Genomic DNA, 18,192 nt, shown 5'->3' with positions numbered 1-18,192 from the left:
GAGAACCTAATAGAACTGTAGATAGGATACTTACTACTTTTAAAATACCTTGACAAGACTTTGATGCAAATCATTCCTGTCAGAATCCCAAGAATTCAAGTAAAAAAAACACATTTCTTCATGTTGTCTGCGCTGAAATGAATCATGGGATATGTAGTTACTTTGTTTATTAACTGTTGCTACTATAAAACTATGCATTCAAGCAAAGGAACTTATATTTTGTGACTTTTGACGGTACGAAATCACGATATTTGGGTTATTGTTGCATCCCTACACACTTCTATACCCGTGTACAGTATTCTATTATCATTTCAACATCCTCCTTTTCTCTGCAGTCCCATTAATCATCTCATCCCACTGTTTACCACTGTCTAAACACTCCATGCATCACCGAGCACAGCACACATACACAGTGTCATGACAGCAAATCCATGTTCATATAAGTCTTGTTTACACTGAACCAGCAGCGTGCCCACACACCAAAAGCCTGCCCCATCAGCCGAAACTAGATCCAGCCTCGTCGTGAACAGAGGAAGGGACACAACACTGAAAATACACCCTAACGACTCCACACTAACGCCAACTGTTGTTCATTACAGTCGCTGATTAAGATGAATGAGTTCAATGTATGGCTATCGGTAACGCCGCTAAGCTGAATCCGCGATAATCAACCCTGGAAGACACGGCGCAAGGTAGCATTTAGAGGCAGATCGATCAGACAACAAAAACACATACTTTAACGTCAAGCTCGAAGGCGTCGCTTTCAATCACTGCCGACCAAACGCGACCTAAAATGCGGCGAATATACTGAGTGGAACAGTATGAAAAAGACGGATTTGAGCTGTGGATTCTAGTGTTGTATTGACTGTGGGCTTGTCAGGACACGTGGGTTGGACGGTGTGCGAAAGGAGGTCACGACAGCAGGATGACGAGCAGAATGCAGAGAGATCCGCGGGTACCTGCGCTGAAAATAAGCAATCTCATGTGGGTTTAAAGGGATGCTGCTTTTACTGGCAGCAAATAACATATATAGCTCACAGTAAGAAAGGAGGGTTTGTATAAAGCCTAAAATCTCTTGTTTTTGATGAAGGAACAACATTATGACATGGTAGAAAACTCTCTTCAAATCTGTGAACAGTGCAGAGATTAGTGTGGCCATTTGTTAGTCATTGTAAAAAGCAAAGCAAAAAATATCAAAACTAGTTACTAATTTGAACAATTTGAAAATGACATGAACCAAATTTTTTACCTTTTCTGAATACTTTTAGAATTCTCTTGATCTATTAAAAAAATGTTTTGAGTTGTCAATTCCATTAAATTGTAACAAAATCAAAACAAAAAAAGATATCAAAATTGGTATAAATCCTTACACTTAGTATCAAAATTAAGTTTGAAAGTATTGTGACTTCGTCTGATTCATCAGCTGGTTTCACTTTGTGGAAACCGTCTGACCTCGCAACATTAGGATTTGTTCGCTCGTCAGTAACCAGTTGCTGCTATTTGGTCATGACATATGTAATGCTGTATGTAATGTTTTCCCAAATCCCGTAGGAAGAAGGGCAATAACATCTTTCCCCTTGATAAAATTCACTAAACATTCTCTTTGTTCCGGCTTTAAATCCTCGATCTCGGGAATCGTTGCCAACACAGAATATGTGTCTTTTTGCTGATTGGCTGGTGCCTGAATTCGCACTTCCAGGATTTTTGCAAACCGTCTAGTGTATTCCGATTCCTGACCTAGTCACTAGAGAGAAATGAAATTGAGCAGAGGCACTAGGTGGCGCCCGCCTGGCTAATAAATCGTTACCCTTAGTATCAAAATTAAGTTTGAAAGTATTGTGACTATGGCAGCTCAAAATCAAATCTGCACTAGGACTAAAATGGGCTCAAACCAGGTCCAGTATTTACAATTCAATACAGAAGCAAGTTTACAACAAAATTTGCGAAATATCTTGGGTTAAAATCAAGAATTGGTACTTTATCATAGGGTCAGTGCAAAGTCAAACACCTAAACAGGATCACAAATGGTCGTATTTATCACAGACACCTGAAAATGTGTCGTGTTTTTTCTTGACTTTTCAGAACATCTTATCATTTTTTGTCAGTACTTGCTAATGGTTGCTTTGTGTCACCACGGTAACTGATGAACATAACACCAATAGAGATACATGCAGAACACTCCCAACGTGATGGCACTGCAAAGTATCAATAGGCAAAAATCATCCACATATTAACAAAAGCAAGTGTGTTGAGTAAGAACGATAGACTGTATAAAAAAGTGGACTAAGTGGAGTGAATTTAGAGGCTCTATATTATGAACAGGATTTGTTTGATGAACGAAACAGCAGAAAAAAAAAAAAAAAAATGTGTAAGGCGGGTTAATACGAACATTTTAAAGACCAAAATGACAAGACTCAGAGCAGCAGTTACATAGAGACGGGACACAATTATCTAATGTAAGTCAGTGGGAGCAAGGGTCAGGGTCAGCGCGTTAACTATGTCCATTTATATATACTGTACAGTCTATGGTAAGAACACAATGTCGACATGCTGTTTGTGCTTTCTTCCCGGTTACATCGCATCAGAATCTGCTTTAAAACTCTATACGTTTTCACAGACTGGAGATGCACTGGAGATTTCACGCGCGATCAGATTTCTGTATTAACCATTCAGAGGTCTGCAAATGGTGCTCTTACTATGAAGGATCAATGGGGCGTCTATTCCTGGAAACCCAACACTGGACAAGACAGGATACTCTTCTGCATTGTGCTCAGACTCTTCTTTAGGCAAGGTCCAAACACTCAGAGACAGAGCGCGTTTTCTCTTCATATTATTCAAACGTTTTTACAGTCTGCCAGTTTGATGTTAGCCTTACATTCATGGGTTTCAAGCTTGTTTTTATAAGTGACAATTCAAAGAGGTTTCAAAAGATGTTAAGTTCTAAATAAATAAGTTCTACTAAATTCATGCAATCTTTATAACTTGATTAAAAGAGAGGTATTGGATTTCTATGGTGTATTAACCGCTTTCACATAACTTATATCTAGATTACCGTGTTACATTTTGTTGTTTATATATTTAATACGTTTCAGTTTCATTTCTGATGCTCTGACTCTAATTATAATCAATGTATATTCTGCTGATGAAATTACCGCACATTGCATCAGGTTTGTGAAGTTGTAGTGTATTATTTTGTGTCCCGGTTTTGTATATTTATGTTTATTTATTAAATATGTGACACATTAATTGTAACATGTGTTAGTACAGCATGTCAGTGTGCCAGAGTTAGTCATGCAGGCTCATGTTTATCCGTCGTCCCATTGGCAGGTTGATGGCAATACGAAAAATAGGACAAAGGCACAAAATATTCAGATGACAAAGACATTAATATCAGTGAATTTCAAAGTGTAGTCACAATAGGCTTTATTCACGCTCACGTCACAAACCAGGAAGACGTTTGGAAATATGCGATGACAACAACAACTTCTGGCAGGCTCTGTTTGCGGCAGTAGTAAGTCTGACAAGCTCTAGGAAAAATAAGAAAATGGCCCAGTTTTCTTCATCTCCATGTCATTGTAGCGTTTCGTCATGTTCGGGTTAATCAACAATTACAACCAGACCTCAGTTTTCATCATTTCCCCACTGACACACAACTCCAAGCACATTGGGTACAGAAGAGACGAGGCGCCAAATTCAAGATGATTCCAAACAGGACATACGTATGCAGTCTTCATTTTACGGCTGATGACATTTACTTCAGCGGGTTTGATCACAGTCGGTCGGCAAACGTCTTCCTGGTTTGTGACGTGAGCTTGAATAGAGCCTGTTATGAAGAACTGTTGTGTAGGAGCAGGGGTGTAGCGGGTGTGGTAAGCAGGGGTACGTCGTCCACCCGCTTTTCCTGACGTGAGATATAAAAAACTAAATAACAAATATAAAACCGCTAGAACTTAAATGTCAGACCGGAGATATTGGCAATAGTGAAAACAAACTGCAAAGGCTCATGATATTTGCAGTACTGTCCTATAGTGACCTGCAACATGAGGGACCAGGATTAAAACAGGACTAAAACAGGACTGAGTGTCAGGACTCTCTTTTTCTCTCAAGTCCAAAATTAGTCCTGGTTTAGTCCTGGTTTAGCCCTGGTTCAGTCCAGGTTCAGTCCTGATTCAGTCCTGATTCAGTCCTGGTTTCATCCTGGTTTAGTCCTGGTTCAGTCCTGGTTTAGACCTGGTTTAGTCCTGGTTTAGTCCTGGTTCACTCCTGATTTAGACCTGGTTCAGTCCTGGTTCAGTCCTGGTTTAGACCTGGTTTAGACCTGGTTCAGTCTTGGTTCAGTCCTGTTTCAGTCCTGGTTTCGTCCTGGTTTAGTCCTGGTTCAGACCTGGTTCAGACCTGGTTCAGACCTGGTTCAGACCTGGTTCAGTCCTGGTTCAGTCCTGGTTTAGTCCTGGTTCAGTCCTGGTTCAGACCTGGTTCAGACCTGGTTCAGACCTGGTTTAGTCCTGGTTTAGTCCTGGTTTAGACCTGGTTCAGACCTGGTTTAGTTCCTCCTGGTTTAGTCCTGGTTAGTCCTGGTTTAGTCCTGGTTTAGTCCTGGTCTGGTCCTGGTTCAGACCTGGTTCAGACCTGGTTCAGACCTGGTTCAGACCTGGTTCAGACCTGGTTCAGTCCTGGTTCAGACCTGGTGCAGACCTGGTGCAGACCTGGTGCAGTCCTGGTTTAGACCTTGTTCAGACCTGGTTCACTCCTGGTCCACTCCTGGTTTGGACCTAGTTTGGACCTAGTTTAGACCTGGTTCAGTCCTGGTTTACATCACTGTGTAGGAGCATAGGTGATGTAGGCTTGTGGGCACAATCTTAAAACGTACCATATGGAGGCTTTCAATAGGGCCAGGGAGAGATCACTCAATTACTCAGACATGCGTGGATGACATCTAAAATCTCTTCAGGCATCTTTTGACGAGGGAACACTGTTATTACATGGTAGAAAGCTCCGTAAAGTCAATTTCGTGTAATCCCCCCTCTTTAGCGCGTATCTTTCCCACCAAACTATCCGAAGAAATGCCATTTTAGTAAAACAAGTGAGGCAAATCTTCTCATTTATCTTGTGGATGTCCTGATATCGTGTTCCCATTCGATCTCATTTCACACTGCCTTTAGCCACAGCTGTCACCACTCAAGCATGGAGGAAAGAGATCTTTTTCCACAAGAATCCATCCTTCGCTACTGCAAGCCAGCGATCAAAATCTCACCAAGAAACCTTATTATTACAACAAGTGCTTACTGTATTTGCATGTAATTTCAGACGTCGGGCAGGAAATGACTATTGTGGAACTAGTGTGGTATGTTAGGTTATCCACGAATGACTGAAAAATGCCGTTGTTTATAGTTGTTTATCCAGATGCCCGTGGCTTTTTGTGGAACTGTGGAGGAGCTGTTTACGCAAACCAACATTAAATTAGTCATTACTCTAATGCCCAATAAACAAACTCATTAAAGATATTGCGTGTATAAATAGCCCCACAATTGTGTTGACTAGGTTGTGTTCTAGACAAGTTGATATAGAAATTATCTTGACAGGCCAATAGTTTAAAGGTGCACAGCGCAACTTTCCTGGTGGAGGGTCCATCACCTGCTTGTCTTCACGGAGATGTTATTGCTTTGCCTCGAATGTTCCCCAGTAGAGATTAAACCTATCTATCCTAAGGGAGACAACTACAGACTACATTATATATCAGATCTGTGGAGAGGCAACCCTGTTTGTGGCCATACCAGCTTATCAAAGCCTGATCCCGTCAGATCTCAGAGGCTAAGCAGGGCTGGGCCTGGGTAGTATTTGGATGGGAGACCACTGGGAAAATCAGGTGCCACAGGGGGATGCCAGTAAAAAAGAAAAAAAACTGTTGCTGTGTCCTTAGTAGAGATGGGCATTCGATGAAATTTAATAATCAGTCATCGAAGAATTAACGATCGATTATCAATTAATCATTAACATTTTAATATTAAAATGATCATCATTATTATTACTATCTGCACTACTAATCTGCATAAATCAATTCAACTTTACGACATATAAACCGTAACGACTCTAGAGCCACATCAGCCCGTTTGACATTATAATGTGTTTAATTCAGTTTTGCGCAACTCTCACAGAAACAAAACTTAAAACCACATCGCTAATTTGCATAAACTCAGCGAAGATAAAAATACAGCTCTTGTGTCACTGATGCGGTCAATTTCTGTCGGATTAAAAGACACGACTCAGTGGAATACAGGTTAGTGTGTCCTCTGGTGAGCTACTTTTACAAAACAAAATATGCCAAAGAGCTTCTTATTTTAGCAGTTGCAAGAAACTGAGAATATATAAGAGCCTTAGATGGAGACCTATAAAATATAAACCATTATCCATTCATCAGTGCACAAAACTGAGTATCAAAATTATACAAGCCCAATACACGTATAATTCAGAAATCCTTTGGTGAGCTACAGGTTGGAGACCCCTGTGCAAGATAGATGGGTTTAAGGTCATACTATGGAATATTCCAGGCAAAGTAGTGAAACAAGTGTGTAATTAAGGAAAACTGACCATTCATGACTAAAATGTGAGTCAGTCTAGTCACATTTTCTTTGTGTTTTGGTTGTTTTTAGCAGCTTTTCTGTATTTTACTGAAAGAAATGACACTTTATGCTTCTTTTTACTGTTGGCAGGGATCAAATTGGTTAAAAATAGGGACATCTGGGACATTTCTTGTATAAAAAACTGGGATAAATCAGTGGTTTTGGATAAATCTGCTGGGACAGGGGACACAGGGCTGAAAACTGGGATTGTCCCGGGTAAATACAGACATCTGGACACCATATTCTAGCCAGATTGTGACTGTAATTTTATGTGTGAGAAACTTGTTTAACAGCACAAATCAGCTCACCTGTTGTAGCTCCAACCAAGTCAGTTCTTTCTGGTTAGATTGTGTTAAAACAAAACAAATATTAAAGTCTAATTTGAGTTACAGAACTTCAGACAGAGCAGTGCTTCAGTGCTTCACACACCGAGGGACTGTGGATGACACTGGCTGCGAAGTATAAACTCACTGGCAGCTTTTGCGTATAAGAAATGCTAAAAGCGAACACCCAAGTTGTCACGTTTTGAATTCGCTTTGCACGTTGACAGATTATGATAGTCTGTCTGATCCAGGTCCAGTATGATGATGACGCAAACTCGCCGCTTAATCTGACCATAATCCCTGAAAAAACATTCGGGCCCTGCTCTGTGGTCTGCTGTGTTTGTCCTCTCCCAAAGCAAATAACATGGCTCCCGACAGCCCAGAGACAATAGGATGTACTCTCCATAGGACGTTCAAGGTTATGTGTTTGCAAAGCTGCACTGTCTCGTAACGTCCGTAGTGCAATAAAATCAGTTATACTTCGCTTCTCACTGCTCACTGGCGTTTGATTTTTGCAATTGAAAAACTAGATTATTCAACAAACAATCAGAAAGTCTCTTATAGGGTTCTGTCAGTGGATCAAAATCCTCAGTTACATCCTGACAGCTTCACCAACAAACAGGAGATGTAACAAAAACCTAAGTATCGTGATTTTGTGTCGTCAACGATCTCACAATAATATCGTGGGCCATCACAATATATCGAATTACAAGTCTCTTCGCTTAAATTAATAGTTATGGTGCAGCAATAGCTAAAAAAAAACAGAGGGAACTACACAGACCATGATCCTTTGCTCCGTTTCAATACAGACTACATGAAGAAATAACTTTTATAAGCACTTTTAAATCTTTTGGTTAAGTCTTGTCAAGGCATTTTAAGATAAAAAAGTAAACTCCAGAAAATATTGCAATAAATATCGTGAGAAAATATTGTACTATGATATTTAGTTAATGTTCCATCCCTAACAAATACTTATTTATTTGTTTGGGTATTTCATTCATAAAGTATAAAAAGAAATTAACAGTGTCTTAACATTAAACATAAAAGAAATTAATGATAAAGAGCAGAATTTTTTTTTTTAATCTTATCTATGCCCATTTCCAGACAATACATTAACACTGATAGTTACTTTAAAACATTTCATCAATACATATTGTTTCAGTCACAATTATTAATCAATTGCAAACAGAGATCATCACTTTTATGCACAACAACCTAAGTTTTTTTTTTCATACATACACATTGCACTGGATTTTGTGTGTTTTTTAAATGCCGTCATTGTACTTGATTCTTTTATATCTTTGACAAGACTATTCCATAAATGAACTCCTTTCACAGCGACGCTTCGCTCCATAACCTTGGTTCTGAATCTGGGTTTTTTGAACATGTAGGTTCATTTTAAATTGTAGTGACTTGTTCTTATCTCAAACAGTCTTTAAATATTTACAGGTAATACACTGCACTTTGCTTTATACATGACTTTGAGGATACTTAAGTCCTGCATTTTCAGCACTTTAAGTTGAACAAATGATTGATACAATTGCTCTCTACAATGACTGTTGGTGATAATTTTAATTTTCACGGCCCTTTTCTATAAAATAAATAATGGCTTTAGGTAAGTTTTACATGTTGACCCCCAAATTTCCACACAGTACATCAGATATGGTGCAATTATAGAGTTATACAAGGTTAATAATGCTGCACTATTTTGTCAGAACTTTACTTTATGAAACACAGCAATTGCTTTGGAAATTTTGCCTTTAGTGTAATTTATATGAGACCTTCAGTTTAGATTTTCATCAATCACGACTCCTTTATGATTTATTAAATTTGTGCTGTGAGAGTGATTGTTGTTTCGGCTATGGTTGTTTTCACTCTCAAGAAAGAGAAAGTCTATTGTACACTGTCTATCTTGCAGCACCAGTGATTTTATTTACAAAATCAGGCAAAATGAAGGTTAAGATTGACATTGTGCAAGAGACTTCTTCTTTCTTGAAGTTTGGCAAGCCGTGTGCGCGCCCTCTCTTGCGTACCTGTACTAAAGCGGGATGTGTGGAGTTTTTCTGTTGTAAAGTTTTCTCTCTGAACACACTTCCTTTTGTGATTACGTCCGTCTGGTTCAGGGACACAATGGCAGAAGATGAAAATGCAAGGTAATGCTGAAGACTATTTGACGAAAGAAGGTTTAAGTATCTTTATTACTGCAACAGTTAGATCGGTTAATTTGAGTATGTGACATTGATGAGTAGGATTACAATGTTCTTTACAAGTACCGTATTTTTCGGACTATAAGGCGCACCGGATTATAAAGCGCAATATCAATAATGTTGAATTCTCTCGTCTGTTTTCATGCATAAAGTGCACCAAATTATAAGGCACATTACGCAAAACAAACAGACAACATTTGAGACTGATCCCTTAGCCCAGGTGTCCACGATCCATTTTCAGATCATGTTGTAATTCGCCCGGTGTTGTCTCCCTGTCTTGGTGAATGTGTAGTATGAATGTGAATGTGGGTGGATAATTAAAGTTTGCTTTTTATTTCCTACGAGGACGACTCAAATATACATTGAGTAATAACGTGTTTAATGCAGCTTTGTGCACATTTGTTTACATTTTAGAGAAACGAAACTTAAAACCACTTGGCCGATTTGCATAAACTATAAGCTCTGGAAAAAAAAAAAACAGCTCACTCCTTGTGCGCTGATGCGGTCAACTTCTTTCGGACTAAGGACCGTAATTTGGGCTTTACTCCGTGAGACTCCTGACTACAGTAGCCGTAATGCTCCGACAATCCATCACGCAGTTCGACTTTGCAGCTTACCAAAGTCGAACTAAAACATTCTGACAGATTTTTGAGCGCCGTGTACCACATAAAATCAGTTTGAGGTCAGTACGCACAACCAGAATTAATTAGAAATGTAACAATAACTGAAATATCGTGATATCGTATCGTCAAAAGTCTCACAGTAATACCGTGGGCCGTCACAATATATCGAATTACAGGTCTCTTTGCTTAATTTCATTGTTTTGGTGCAGCAATAGCTAAAAAAAACTGAGTGAACTACATATACCATGATCCTTTGCTCCATTACAGTGCAGACAACATGAAAAGTAATACAAATAATAAGAAGAATCATAAGTTTTAAGCACGTTTAAGGCATTTTAAAAAGGAAAAAGTCGCATTTTCACAATTTTGTTAGCCTCTACAAAATATCGCAATAAATATCATAACGTGGGTTGTATATCTTGAACATATTGTACAGAGAGATTTGAATATTGTTAGAATTAATACATAAGGTGCACCAAATTATAAAGGCGCTCTGTCGATTTCTGATAAAATTAAAGGATTTTAAGCGCGTCTTATAGTCCGAAAAATACGGTACATATAATAATATCACTCAAACAAATGGGACATAGCAGTGGATTCCTTAAAAGTCAAAGAACATGGCATTTTCTACACATTTATTCAGTCTCTCTCCGACTTCCAGGGTTGTGTCTCCCTCGGGGCAGTCCACGAAGCACACACTGTACTCACACTGAGCCAAAATAAGACCAGACTGAATGATGCAGCATCCTCCTCTGTCTGTCCTTTAAAACTTCTCATTACAAACTTGGCACTATTTTCCCAACTTAAAGCGTAACCACTCACTTGCCAAGACTTCACTTAAAGTAGTTTACAGACGGTGGAATGACTCAGCGTATATTCTTGAAGCCCATTCCAATTACTTTCGGTGCGGTTTACGTTCGGCTGGTTTTGGCGGGCGACATTTCAGCGAGCAGTCATTTGTGTGTAAAATGAAATACTGGATGACGATGCAAGAGTTAAGGTCACGCCCGTCACACCCCTCAAGTCAAGCTACCGGTTTAAGTTACAGGTCAGATCTGTGGAAACGGCAGCCGCACATTTAGAAAGAATTAGGCCAGTAACGATAATCAGTAAATCAATTAATTGCACGATAACTTTTAAAGAGCTTGATGACTTTTCTGGCCGTGGTCATTTCTATTTGCATGCTTGTTTATGTTTTTAGGTTCTTTTTTTAGACCAAGAGTTTGTTTTCATACCTGAGAAGGAAACAGCGAAGGCGTGCACGCGAGCAACAAAACACAAAGCAAAACAGCAAACAGCAAAACAACTTAAATCATCTGCAAAAGAGAGAATCACATTATGGGCCGGGACGGAGCAAACATCATTGGGACTGAAGGCTGTATCAAGTGGTGGTTTGAATATTGTTTAATGAAGTTACACATTGAGTTGAACATTGTTTAATGTTTAAAGGTAACGCTCTGTTTGTCCTAAATAATGGGAAACAGATGTATGCTTTTAGGGACATTCCTTTGCAGATAAGGCTTTGGAGATAACCCAGGCTGGATTTATTTAAGAAAACTTTGTGGTGATTTACAATGTTTTGGTGGGGGTTGTCACTTCCCCCAAAGAAGAAATGCTCACACTTCAAGGACGATTCAAGGCGTGAACCTGCTCAACATATTATATGCATATTCATATGGATGTCTATAAAATCTGGGTTGAAGTATTCAGAGGCGTTCAGATTGCCTGATGTAAGCCCTCTGTCGCTGTAGGCAGTTAGGGACAACGATCTGACCCAGAGCTCTGTATTAGAATTGTATTGTCAGGGGAATAAATTTTTGTGATTTAAATTGATTGAGTCTAATAATTTTTGATAGAACACGCCTAACAGGACAGAGGACAGCAAACACTGTCGCTGGATTAAAGAGGCAATCGAAATATGGAAACATGCCCACGGGACGATAAACTGGGACGAGGGGGCTTTTTTACTCTCACACGCCTGGGATACTGTCCTGAGGAAGTCGGACTGCAGATGGCGCTGTCGACCTGTCTCCACCGGTAGGAAGACAGCGCCAAAACCTGTTTAAATCATCTGACCAGACACGTCACAGCAACATCACGTGACTCTGAGGAAGACCACAGTGAGCAGTCGAAACTGTCAGGTATGAAAACAAAGTCTTGGTTTGAAAAAAGAACCTAATAATGTAAATTATAGGAAGACCAAATGGACCTCATTGGACTATTTGCATGCTTTGTTGCCATGCCATGTTTGTTTTCCTCGTCTCTCTCTCTCGCTCTCTCTACCAAAGAGTCTGAATGTCAAAAGGCTCTCTCCTAACTCCTCTCATTTCCTTAGCGTAATGAAGCTTGAACAAAAGTGTCAATTAGGCCACTTGCCAGCATAGACTGTATAAAAAAGTGGACTAAGCGAGTGTGACGTCACCCATAGAGTTCAACGCCGCTCAAATGAAGCTGAACAGTTACAGGAGAAAATTCGGAGCCAGGCTCTGTATAATGAATAGGATTTTTTGGATAAACAAAATAGCAAAACATAATCATGTAGAGCGGGTTAATACGAACATTTTAAGACCAAAATGATGAGGCTCACTGCAGCACTTACACAGAGAGGGGTGACTGTATTTCAGTGTAAGTCAATGGGAGACAAGGTCAGTAGGAGCCAGAGGAGCCGCATGTGAACTTCCTATTTGGAACGCGAATTAGCAATGTCCATTTATAAATACAGTCTATACTTGCCAGTCGCATGGTCTCGTACCATCACTGAGCAGAGAGCACCACGAGGAGTAGAAAGTCACTAGCTAGTTGGGGATTTTTGTTACAGAGACTTAATCAGGGTTCCCACGGTCATGGACATCCTGGAAAATTCATGGGGTTTTGTAAATTTAATTAAAGTTTTTGAAAAGTCATGGAATTTTTGTATCTATTTCATGTGACTACACTCATTAGGCCATTATGATTATTTCCAAACGTTTGCGTCTTTTGTTTAAAAGAGATGACAATAAATGCATTGACAGTCTTTTAAATGTTACCTATAAATAATAATACCAAAACATAAGGTGTTGAGTGAGTGGAAAGGGTTAACATTTCATATTTAGCCCTAAAAGTCTGATCAATTCCACACATGTAGGTGCCGTAAAGTCATGGAAAATTCACTTGAGGTCATGAAAACGTCATGAAAACATCATGGAAAATATTGTTTGTCATTTGTTTGTTTGTACAAACAAACAAACCTTAGAACTAAGCATTCTGTCATCATCTGTAGTATCAACCATAGACTGTATAAATGGATGAATTTAACTCGCAAGCTGCCACGTTCCTAAAGGAAATAAGCATGGGCGCGCCTCAGGCTCCATCTGCTCCAATTCACTTTCTATTGAAAAAACGTCAGCCCTCTCTCTGTAACTGCTGCTGTCAGGCTTATCATTTTGGTCTTAAATGTTCATATTAACCCTCTCTAGATGATCCCGCGGTTTACTATCACCGAGAAGGAGCGTTACCTTCAACTACTTGGCTCCGGTTTGGCTCTTTGGCTGCTATAACCTCGATAATATTAATTTGACTTTGGTCACACTCATTTAGCCCATTTCTTTTAGTTTATACAGTCTATGTTGTGAACTATTAACACGTGAAAGACTGTTTTCTTTTCTGTGACTTTCCCCTCAGCTGAATCTCCTCATCATCCGCCCCCACAGACACACAACATATCTGACCTTTAACATAACAGGCGCACGGCATCTCCTCCAAGTCTGTCCACCTATAAAGCATCTATACCCGCCTGCATCGTCCTTCTACACAATTACCAATATAATAGAGAACGCCCACGGCCTGCTGTGGTCAGTAATGGAGGTTCGGCTCATAACAGTTTGACCTGTGAGAAAGGCGATGTCATTACCTTTTATGATTGTGGAAAATTGCTTTGATAATGCAAGCGGAATCAGCAGCAGACCAGAGGTGAGTGGCCGCATAATATTCAAAGGTGATCTCAAATTATTAGGACAAAAGTGTTAAAGGAAATTGAGTCTTGTGAACTCAGGGCCATGTTAGAAAGCTGTTAAATCATCAAAAACATATCTAGAGTTGTGTTTTGTTTCATCCGCACATGTTTGACTAACGCTTTATTGTTATTTTGGTGTACACCTTCAAATTTCAAAATGCTCAGTTCCACCTTGTGATGTCATCATGATAATAATAACAAGAGAATGTCATTTTCAACACAAAATAATGGCTGCTTCTTCAGTTTTACCGTGTAGTCTTAGTTCTAATAAAGATCAACACAAGGGCTGGGTATCATTCAGAAGTTGCCGATACGATACATACCTCGATGCAGTGAGTGAGCTTTCGATTCGATACGATATATTTCAAAACGATTCGATACGGTTCAATAAAAAATAAAGGCTAAATCACGCATTTTGTGCAAAGTTCATATTAAACATGCCAATTTTAATCATCAGAACAGTGAAAATGCCAAATGTGTCACATAAACAAGTTTCCTTCTCTAAACAAGCAACAAAACTGTAGCCATGCAACAAAATAATTGAGTAAAATATACCAAAAAATATTCTTGGTAGATTTCGATAAAGCAGCATGATATCGATACTGTAGCATCACATTTAACGATACAATATATCAATATTTCACTATTTTTGCACAACCCTAATCAACACCATTTTCAAAACTATGTAGAAAAGGATCAGTTGTGTATAATTTATAGGGCTGTAGTTGACTACTATTTATGCAGAAAAAGTACTAGGAAACTGTATTTATATAAAGGCAATCTTCATCTAACTCAGTCACTCCTCTGCTGTTGACACATATAATTCCTTATAATCTAAATAAAATAATTTGTAGTAGTAGTAGTAGTTTATTTAGTCATTTTGCAGCACTACAAATAAAACAAAACAAAACATAGACAACAGTCCCATGGTTCATGACAGAAAGGGTTTAGGCTGATGTAAAAAGTACTTATAATGCCTTAAACAATGACAGAATTCCAAGAAAAAAAACAGTGTATGAACAGAAAGCTTGCATTTACAATTTCACTTACGACTTACTGTATATATAAGAGACAAGATATACATGAAAACAAACAAGATTTAATGCATAATTCATTCTATAGCTTTCAAAACATAACGCTTTATACTCTTTTTTTAAAGGCTTCAACAGTGTTAGACTTTTTTTTCATACACTAACCCCCTAACAGAAAAACAATCACTTTTTTTCTTTCTTCTTATCTTCATTTTTTTTTAAAAAGATGCCAGTTTATGGTCGTACAAAGGCACAAAAGTTTATCTTTTATCAAATCAAAATGAAAGGTAATGTTAAAGAAATTGTTAAAGAAAAGCAAGTGTTTAGTTAATAGTCGTGGTTTACTTGCGAAAACAATGGATCTAGTCTTACAGGTATTATTGTTGTCGACTAATAGAAATTTTTGTCGACTAAAACACTACTGACGTTAATGAAAGTTGGTTCGTCTGTGTTTATTTTCAATATTGGTGATGAAATGTATTTACAGTAGTAGATTTAGTCTTGATTAGTGTCAAAGAATCAACATTTTTAACAATCAGACTTGGGATAGAAAAATAAATTATGGATTTGATTTGAATTTTCAGTTGTAAGATGAAGTAAATTAAAAATATTGTATGAGTAGAAAAGTAAAAATAATATTATTCAAGTAAAAAGTGTGACTAAATAAACAAACGTTACAAATGAATGCACAGATCTCACAGGGATGAAACCTATAGGAGCGTAAATGTAACTCTAACGAATCACAACACATCTTCATCTTTAATTAAGGTTGCCATGGTGAACTTCATGAGATGAGGAAAAAAAAAATCCTATTCTGAGCTCCGAGCTGTGGCCCACGATTCCTGCTGAGTGCAATGCCCAGAATATACAATACACCAGCCTTGAATAAAACATCGATAGTGGCCTGAATATTGATGCAGGGAAACAGCAGGAGAGATCGCGGAAGGAAGAGGAGAGAAAGGGAGCAATCGTGAGAGAAAGAGTGAATGAGGGAAGCAGCATGTGTGCCCTGTGTCTCTGTCTAAAGGCTGATAGGGTTCAGCTCTTGACTGACCACAGCACCAGGGCTAAGAATAGAACCAGCAACCCGCCCACCAGCCGCATGTCATTAACCTCAAGAGCTCACGTCACGACAGACAAAGAAACTGGCCTGCAAAATTATAATAAATTAATGATGCACTAAAAACATTGGTCGATACGTCCAATGAGATTCATTTGGTCTTCTGATATTTTATGTTATTAGGTTCTTTTTACAGACCAAGAGTTTGTTTTTATACCTGACAGTTTCGACTGCTCCCTGTGGCCTCGTGACGTGTTCGGCTCAGCTGATTTAAACAGGTTTTGGTTCTGTCTTCCTACCGGTGGAGGCAGGACGACAGCGCCATCTGCAGTCAGTCTTCCTCAGGACATTATCCCAGGTGTGTGAGAGTAAAAAAGCCCCCTCGTCCCGGTTTATCGTCCCGTGGGTACGTTTTCATATTTCGATTGCCTCTTTAATCCAGAGACGATGTTTTGTTTCCTGTCAAAACTGTCAGGTATGAAAACAAACTCTTGGTCTGTAAATAGAACCTAATAACATATTGGTCGATCCGATTTATTTTCTTGTTTGTTTTTAAAGCTTTGAATGGACTGGCCCCACAATACGTCTCGGACCTCATCCAGATTTACTCCCCCGCAAGCTTTGAGGTCCGAGGGTCAGCTCCAGCTCCTATTGCCTAAGACGAGACTTAAAACCAGGAGGTCCGGGTCTTCTCTGTGGCCGGGCCCAAACTCTGGAACACTCTGCTCCCCCATGTCCGAACAGTCAACCCGTGGAGTGTTTCAAGTCTCGTCTTAAGACCCATTTTTACTCTCGAGCTTTTAACACTGTGCGATTTGTGTGGTCCTCTGTGTAATTTATTTATTTTAGTTTTATTCATTGTTTTATCATTTTTAGCTTTATGCATTTTAACACTTTTTCAGAGTGTGACTACCCCAGATTTAAGACTTTTTAAAGACCTTTTTGAGATCACTGAACTGAAAATTAAGACCAACATCGCACCCATTATGCGGGCAAAAAACACCAGATTCAATTCTAACAATGACCAACCAACTACGGCATTATATCTAGAATCTAAGAGCCAGTGTGGATTAAACCGACACATCCCCATGATTCATCCAACGTCTTCCTCCACTGTACTGATGGTTTACTCGTTGCCGCCGGCGCCAAAAAAACAAAGTATTGTTTGCGCATACTCCAAATTAGATGTTCATTCAAGTTGCGCGATTTCACGTTGTTGTTTTTTTCCCATCGCTCCATTTAACATTACACTGCAGCTGTCACGTTCTAACTAGAGGTGTGAAAAAATATCAATATCATTTTTATGGTATATTTTATTAAATTATTTTGTTACAGTGCTACAGTTTTGCTGCTTGTTTAGAGGAAGAAAACATGTTTATGCGACATATTTGAGATTTTCACTGTTTAGATGATTAAAATAGGTGTTTTTCATATTAACTTTGCAGAAGAAGTGGTTTAACAAAGACTTAATATCAAAGCCATGATTTAGCCTTCATTTGTTATTGAACCGTATCGAATTGATTTTAAATATATCGGATTGAATTGAAAGTGGACTGTATCGAGATATGTATCATATCGGCGACCCAGCCCTAGTTCTAACTAATATTCATAACACGGTTGTTGTAAGTCCAAAAAGAGAAATGTTTTAATAACTTAGTTTCAGAAATTTTAAAGTAAAATGATGTTTTTGTGTCTGTTTTTGTGAGATGAGATGAGAGACGAGAATGAATGTGAAATTTTTTCCGGTACCAGGGGGTGACTGGGCGGTCAATGATGTGCTCCATTGCTTTTAGCTGTATGAATATGCACGGACTTCAAAAATACACAGGGCACACACAAACCCATTACAAACGGCTTGAAAAAACAAATGTGAGATGGATACAAAAAAATAAAAACACACAAATCCTCATATTTTCAAACCTCTTCCATTTGTGCTCGTGATTCGTTATGCTCAAACCTTCATGCCTCCACAGAGCTGTACATTAGTGCACATCATGCGTCATCAGGGAGCACCAGAGCAGCACAGACTTATGTCTCATCCCACGTCACAGAGACGGGTCACAGGCTCGGGTCAGCAGCCACAAGGGCACAGCGACGTTTACAATGAGCACATTATTACCCCCACCCACCATATAATGTTTCATCCACACATTCTGCTTTTTGTGTTCTAACCCTAATAAAACAGGAAATCCACTGTGTTTTAAAACTGCACACGCCTTCAGTAGAATCATTATAATAAAATATAAACAGTAAAAGGTCACTGTTAACTATTGTTTCTTGGCATCAGAAGGTGGACCAGAGCATTCTGAGCTTTGGAGATGTAGACAAACTAAAAGT

At 38.9% G+C, this 18,192-nt stretch overlaps 1 protein-coding gene and 1 pseudogene across 7 annotated transcripts in view; one reads left to right on the top strand and one right to left on the bottom strand.

The window, feature by feature from the left end:
• sh3gl2a (SH3 domain containing GRB2 like 2a, endophilin A1) overlaps positions 1-18,192 on the bottom strand; it is a 110,066-nt gene that overhangs the window by 58,871 nt on the left and 33,003 nt on the right. The window lies entirely within an intron of this gene.
• On the top strand, positions 5,761-5,878 carry LOC129410494 (5S ribosomal RNA; annotated as a pseudogene).

Source organism: Boleophthalmus pectinirostris, unplaced genomic scaffold (assembly GCF_026225935.1).
Source record: "Boleophthalmus pectinirostris isolate CB_2022bp ecotype Guang Dong unplaced genomic scaffold, ASM2622593v1 HiC_scaffold_22, whole genome shotgun sequence".
Taxonomy (NCBI): Eukaryota; Metazoa; Chordata; class Actinopteri; order Gobiiformes; family Gobiidae; genus Boleophthalmus; species Boleophthalmus pectinirostris.
This window is presented reverse-complemented; position numbering and strand designations above follow the sequence as displayed.